The sequence below is a fragment of the Cavia porcellus genome, unplaced genomic scaffold (genome assembly GCF_034190915.1).
Source record: "Cavia porcellus strain 051 isolate PalLab524CR breed Dunkin Hartley unplaced genomic scaffold, mCavPor4.1 scaffold_7, whole genome shotgun sequence".
Lineage (NCBI taxonomy): Eukaryota > Metazoa > Chordata > Mammalia > Rodentia > Caviidae > Cavia > Cavia porcellus.
Genome location: NW_026947490.1, coordinates 94,336,294 through 94,344,227, shown reverse-complemented (window position 1 = coordinate 94,344,227; position 7,934 = coordinate 94,336,294).

The following is a 7,934-nucleotide window of genomic DNA, read 5'->3' as shown; positions in this document are numbered from 1 at the left end:
ACGCAGGGCAGGGGTCTGCTCGCCTGAAGGGGGCTGCTGGCCGACCACGCAAAGGGAAAGGGGTTGGAGGCGGTAATTAGTGCGGCTCTTCCTCCAGCCCCAGTCCTCCGCCGAAGGAAGGACATCCTGTGATGATGGCATACAATGTCCTGTTTGTTTATTATTAAGAGCGTGGACCTTGCATTCCTGCTTCTCATTACAAAACAAACCAGATGCTTTACTTCCTTCAATGGTCTTGTGCCTTCAGCAAGGAATCCTCTAATTCAGAGAAACAATGATTCAAAGTGTCCATTTATAGCGGGCGCCCCATTACAATTACTGTTTAGCTCGCTGAAATACAAGGCTTCCACTTTCCTGCTGGTCTCACCAGAGGTAGGGCTTTTTTTTTTTTTTTAATTCATCTCTCCATGACCTTAGTCTGCTGTCTTTTCTAGTACTGTACTTTAAATACACGTGTGCATACACACCCACCCGCATACACACACACCTCCACGTACACACACCCAGCCCCAACCTAATGATACCAACTTAGTCATACAATGAAGTGGACACGAGTTATTTGTTTACAGGTAGAGACGAAACAAAGCAAAGCAAAAGCCGAGCTCAATCATAAAGATAGGTCTGTTTATCTTTAAATTTTCTTTCAGGAAACTTTTCTAGAATTTTTTTTGGGGGGGAGGTAGGATGTAATAGAAAGTGCCAGAAGGTCCTCCAGTGTCTGTAGTACAGAACTATTGAATTCCCACTAGGGGACATGAGCAGCACACTCTCCCTGCGGGAGGCTGGACCACCTGTCATTGCATGCTGTGCCAGAGGAGACGCTAGAGGAAAGGCGACTTTCAGCTGGCTAATGTGCTAGGGGTATAAAACCGAGTGAACAATTCCTAAGAGCCCACAGAGGACTCCAAGATGATAATTAAACAGGAGAAATCCAGCCTTCTCCGGAGGGAGGGTTTATTAGCCGATGCTGAGTCAGTGCCACAATGGACAGAAAAACAATGTAGTCACGCTGGAGCTGCCTGCTGTTCCCTGCCTCTCTGCAGGTTAGCTGCCTTTCCCTTCCCCGCAGAGTCCTCCTCTGTTCTTGAGCCACGGAGACCACAGAAGTGCTCATGACTCAACCTTGACGGAGTGAGGAGGCAGGCAGAAAGCTGAGATTGGAGGTAGGAAGAGGGCTATTTTGAGTCAAATACTTGCTTTAATGACTGGAAGATGCTGGTGAATCAACTCACTGTTAATTAGTATCAGCCTGCACTCACCTTCAGAGGTGGTGAAATGGGCTTGAGTCTAAGGAGGACGCAACATCAAATACCAGTGTGGGGCTTAGCCAGGCAACCCTAAAATTAGTTCCAGGTGTTCCAGCTGAGCTGGACAGGACCACGAGTGGAGCTTTAAGGAAAGTAGATTTTGAGCCAGAATGTTGGAATAATAATATCCTTCAATAGTATCCTTTGATTCTGGTCTCAGCATGATAGGCAAAAATAAAAGCCCCCACACAAACAAACAAACAAACCTCCAAGCTAACTTTTGATTATGACTACAGTGATCAAGGTTGAGGATTATCACAATTAAAATAATGTAATTAAAAATGAAGGACACATGGGCTGAGGATTTAGCTTGAAGGCACAAGCACCTATCTGGCAAGCGCAAGGTCATGAGTTTGATCCTCAGTACAAAAAAAAAAAAAAAAATTACTCTCCAGCACACACGGTAAGGGGCAGAAGTGGACAGCCCTCTGCCCCTTCACCTGTCCGTTTAGAAAGGCCGCTGCAAGCCAGGGAACGTGTGTGGCTGTGCTCTGATGCTGCCTCTGTCTGGAATCTGCAGCTCAAAACACTAGTTTCTAAGCAATAACTTAGTACAGTGCAGTCCTACTTTACTGTCTCCTCCTGTTAGAATACACACACCCTTCAGTTATCTTTATTAATCAGCATTTCTCAAGCAGAGTTCTCTCAGTAAGAGTCTTTGCAGCAAATCACGGTGATTCAAATGGCTCTGTTTTCAGAAGACCTGATCAAATTCCTTTGATGGCATCATCACAACAGCTCAACGAGCCAGTGTTAACTCAGTTTCAACTACTGGGCCAGTTTTTTTTTTTTTAACTTCTGTCCGCGGGTGGGTTGGGAATTGCAGCGCAGGCGGCCAGAGGACTGGATGGGGAAAAGGACTGTTGTAGAATGAAAGGAAATTGAGCCCCAAGTCTGTAGAACTGACTCTACTTGGGGGAAATTTTTTTTCCTAAAGAAAGTAAAAAATGGGATGAAACATGCTCAAGATGAAATGTGTTTTCATTTTCTAATTCAACTCCTGCAATAGCCAAACAAGGTCAATGACAGGCTAACCACATCAAGAGAACACCCCACCCTCGGCTCCCCACTCCATCCCACCCACCCACCATCACCCCCACGCCCATTTCCTACTTCCTGTAAGTTAGGCATCTTCATGCTCATAAACATTTGGGGACCAACTGTAAGCCTGAGCCTAAAAGAGGGGCACTGTGGCTTTGAAGCCCTCCCACGTGTCTCAAAGCCAGGCTGAGAACCAGAGGGCCACTTGAGCTTGCAACTTTAACAGCCTTTACAGCTCGGATCCCTGGGCTTGGCTTTTTGGCTGCCTTCGTTTTTAAAAGTCAGACAAGAAGAGTAAGTGTGTGTGTATGAGTGAGAGAGAATGTATGTATGACACATGCTATGTTACAATGCTGCCTGTGTGTCACTGGTATGATATGTGTATGATATGCTTCAGTGATGTATTAAATCAATTTAAAAATAGCACAAACTTCCTTCTCATGACACACAGATCACCTCCTCGAAACTTCTGACAAACGTATTCAGGCACTAAACTTTGGGATGGCAGTCCTTGAGATCTAGGATATTTTGGAATTCGGTCTGTGTTTTGGCTTTCTAAATAAGGGAAACAAAAATTAAGTGAGTTGAACCAAGAAGATGTTCTTCCCTCTCTAGCAGTGAAGACAGGATAAATGCCCTCCATAGCCTTTTGTGAAACCCACCAGGTCTTGGTGTTCCAGAGTCACCTCTGTCCTCATAGTTAAATATCTTTTGACTTTCGTTTCATACAATTGGGTACTTATCTGATGGTTTATGCACCTTTAAATCATTCATTTAGTTTGCTATCTACCAACTTAATAATAATCACCACAGCATTGGTGGGGGGACACCGGTGAGTTTCCAAAATATTTGCTTTTCATTGTTTTCAAAATATGTTGTAATTATGCTGAATATTCAAATAGTAGGGGGATTTTCATTCCTGAAAGGCTCTAGAAAAGGAGATCATTTCTGAGCCAGAGGTCATTTCGAAGCTGGCAGCAGGCAGACAAAGGAATAAATGTACACTAACTAAAAGAAGGCGAACCCTGCGTCCTTAGGAAGGGAGGAAGGGCAGCAGGGAGTGCATGTCCGATGCAGCCTCCTGGGATCTCCTCTTGGTACCGGAGAGGAGGATGAGCAGCTTTCACACTGTGTGCGGGAGCTGGGAGAGGAGAGGAGGTCTACAGAGTCAGTGGGAAGCGAGGTCACAGGAACGAGCTCGCTGGACCAGGAGGCTTAGCATCAAGTGCCAGGAGGACGGGAAGGCTGAGCTGGAAGAGCAGAGGCTGAGCGGCTGGGCGATGGCAGGGCCAGCAAGTGCAGGAGTCCCCAGAAGCAGGCCAGGGACCCTGGGGTTTGCCTGTCACAAACACAGAATACTAATGAAAGAATGGAGGAAGAAATGGCCCCCTCCTTGTCGGGTGCTGAACCTAGGCCCTTTCCACTGAGTGCATCCCCAGTCTTTTTTATCTTTTATTTTGAGATGTAGTCTTGCTAAGTCACTGAGTTGCCCAGACAGGGATGGAATTTGCTGTATCTACCTGCCTCAGCCTCTCAGAGTGCTGGGATTACAGGTGTGCACCACCCATGTCCAATTAGAATTTTGACTTTTTTTTTGTACCGGAGATCGAACTCATAACCTTGTGTTTGCTAGGCAGGTACTTACACCACTAAGCTAAATCCCCAGCCCTCCAACTAGAATTTTTAAAATTAAAAACAGGATTGATTTCTTTTTGTCCTTTCCAAGGGGAAATGCAAAACTGTAGTCTTGATAGGTTGTGTGCTGAGTTAGGGGAGGATAAGTCTTAAAAGTTAATAATGAAATCATGTCAGCTGTTTCCCCTCTCCTGTCCCACCCTTCCTCCTGGTCTGAAGGCCATTTGTTACTCTGCTTGTGTTGACAACCATCGATTCCAAACACTACCCCATTCTCCTACTAAGAAAACTGAGACCAGAGGTCAGAAAGCAGATGGTGCATCCCTCTGGGGTTTCTTCTGCTAACTAGACCTTACCTGCGAGGGGGCAGCTCGCAGCTTGCCTGCCGCTCTGGCCTGAGCAGAACCCAGCTTGGCTGGATTACAAAACCCAGAGTTTGGATCCTCAAGCACAGTATTCTAAGGTTCAGGAGGGCCTGGAAAGGGGAAGCAGGGAGGGGTGCTCATTGTAGAGCCTTTTAGATGTGAAACGGCCTGGCATTCAACAGATTGAAACCACCTACTTTGGAGTCTGGGTTTGGAAGAACTGACTGGTGCCTTAAAAGCCTCCTTTTCACCGGAGGGGTTGAGAGGTGATGGGGGAAAGAGAAGCCAAAGGTATTAAAAGGGCAAACCTTATTCAATAGATACCTTATCTTTCGAAAAAACTTCTCCACAGTTGACTTGGAATAGGCCGTGAGCCAGAGCCCTTTTAACAAGAAGATAGTGTGGAGATTCCGAAGCCCTGGGCCCTGGTTATCTGGCCTCCATCTACAGCCCATTGTTCCTCAAAGTACACACGGGGAAGCAGGATGACTATTAATTTTCAATAGTCTTCCCTGCTTCAGGTGTGCCCCTAGGGGCCACAGGTATCATCCTGGAACAGGACCCAGCTCAGAGAAAGTAACAGCTCCCTGTTTCCAGACAGGCTTCCCGCGGCTCCTTTGAAAAGGACGGGCTGTTTTTAGGAGAGCTAATCCCACCACGGAGGTCCATTAACAGTATTAGGATGTGGACTGCCGCCATGATCCTCTGGGGAGAGCTTGGTCCTGACAATAGACAATTAAAGCTGATAACTCCAAGCCACTTGCTGCTGTTCTAATTCCTCCTAATTGTACGCTGCTTGTCCCGGCTCCTGCATTCAGGGATGAAGCAAGCAGCTCTAATCTCCAGGGCAGCTGACCCACTTCCTACAGGATGGATTCAGCATTCTTTTCTTCCCATCTGGACTTCTTTTCCTCTTTCTCCCCTCTTCCTCCTAGTTTGGAAAGAGAAAAGGCGAGGGGGTACAGGCAGGGACTGGGACAGAAGGCTTCATCCAAATCAATAACTGGGGCCTCAGACAGTAATAGCTAATCATCCACATGGGCACCTCCGTGATTAAACTCCACTTTGCATTACACTCAACAAGTGGCACGGGGCACACTCAGCACACACATCCAACTGCCAGATCACTGCTAGCTGCCAAATATGCACGTGTGTGGAGCATATGCCTCGGCGATCTATTTGTAGCTGAGTCTCACTAATTACTCTGCCACTGCCAGCAAGCCAGCAAAGCGCCCCCTCATTCCCACCCCACACGGCAAAGGCAAAGGACGTAATTCTATCTGCAGAGATTCAGAGGCGGTCTGGTGCCTGGCTGCAGGTGGTGCTGTGCTTCCCAGTCTGGAAACGAGCAAAATCTCTGTACTTCAGTTTCCGTCCCTAGGGTATATATTTATCACTAAGAAAATGTTTACAGAGCTGTATCTTCCATACCTCCTTTATTTAGCACCCTAAGGAATGCAAAATAATCTGTCCTTTAAAAAAACACAATTTTGGAATTAACACTAATCCCAACAATCAAGATTAACGTGGCGGTGTATTTTTTTTAAATCCTTGTATTTTGTATATACATACAAAATATTTACAGATACAATTATATGCTTTGGGGCATTTGCTTGAAATCATCAGGAGTAGAGGGTTACAGGTGAACCATTGTAGGTCCAGACTTGGTAACTGCTGGCTGAGTAATCTCTTGAGTATCTTTAAAAACATGTTATAGTAAGAAATTTAAGAGCTAAAACTTTAAACTAGAGGAATTTCCATGAACCCACTCTAGGCTGTCAAGGTGTTTAACTCGTTTGCCATTTTTGCCTGACAGCGGATGATGGTTAAACGGAAAAGCGCGGATGGGAGAAAAAAAGGCGTCTGCTTGCTTTACTGCTGTCCTGACTCCATCGACTAAACCAGTCTCTGAGTGCCAGTCATGGGCGGGGGGCAGGTATGTGATTTTAGCAGCTGGCAGATGTAAGGCACTTCTCATGCCCTTAAGGGGGAAGGGATAGAACCATCTGCATTTTCCCCTGAGTGATGCATCCTCCTCTGGACAGTGGCACAAGGAATCAAATATTCCAGATAACTCACTTTTCCTCTGCAGCAGTCTGAGTGAGCAAGCGGCTGGCAAGAACTCAGCAGGGGCTCAACTGATAAACTGTGTCAAACTCCAACCATTTGTCAGCTCTGAGAGAGGAGAAAGAGCTGAAGATGGACTCCGGAGGCAGACTGATGCGGTGCAACACATTAACTAGCATAAATACCGTGGGAAGGAGTAAACACATTTACTCCGGAGAAAGGAGTAATCCCAGGCACCTCACACTTAACTCAGTGTCCCCCGAGCTTTCACTTCCTTGGCTGAGGGACCAGCTCACCTTGGTGCCCAACCCAGAGCACATTTAAACAAATCAAAAGTATATTTTCTTAATCAGTTTGGCAAAAGCCTCAAAAAAATGTAAAATAGAAATTCTGTTTGACCCAGATAGCCCCCTCCCAGCTGTCTTCCCCAAGGAGTTAAAGTCATCAGATTACAGTAATGTATGGATGTCCATCAACAAATGAATGGGTAAAGAAACGGTATTTATAACTCGGCGGAGCAGCGCTGTGCCACAGGAAGTGTAAACTCTCGTCGTTTGTTGGAAAATGGATGTATCTTGAAACCACAATGGTAAGTGAAATAAATCAGACACATAAGCTTAAACGTTGCATGGTTTCTCTTATATGAGAAATCCAAAGTATAAATAATTTAAAGAGCAAAATAAAAGACAGCTAATAGGAAACAGGCAGATAGATCTCTTGCAAATGGGAGGGAGACCAGGAGATGAAGAGACGGGGAAGGAAGTGGAAGGATTGAGATGTGTTACGTACATGTGCACCTCCACACGGAGAATGTAATCATGCGCTGCAAACATGCACTAATAAAAAACCTAAAAAGGCATATTTCCTTATGGACCTGTATCTCATTAGCAACCAGTTTATACTAATATAAATGGTTGTGCCTGACTGGAAAGGTTCTCTGATGCTGATAATGTTTCCCCTTTCTCTAGAAGAGAGGTTTTCCAAAATGTCATTGTGAATTAAAACAGTGTGTTAAATTATCCTTTAAATTGTTATACGCATTAGTGTGCACATCCATTCATATGATTTTGGACTTTTCGGAAGCATTTTTAATTTCAGAAGTCCAAAACTGGGTCACAGACTGCCTAGAGTAATGGTCACAGCGCCAGCCCTGGAAGCAGACAATATTGTGCCTCTGGAGAACAGACAGTCTTCACATGCTTTACCAGTGAACCCTCCTACTGAACAAGGACTTGTCTATCTTATCATATCAGTAGTCTTCTCCCTCCTGGACTGTGAGGGATTGCGGGCATCCTTGAATACTCAGCGCTAGGCACAGTTCCCGGCCTGCATCAGAGCCCGAGTACACAGAGTAAAGTGGGTCACTGGTGCCAGCTGTGAATGAGGCGTTGCAGTGGGCTCTGAGGGTATCTTTTCTTACTGCTGCTCAGCCCTTGTGCAAGGCTAAGTGATCCAGGGCAGAAGCCACAGGATCAAAGTGCGCATGTCTGTGGAGGGGAAGGAGAAGAGCATTACTGCT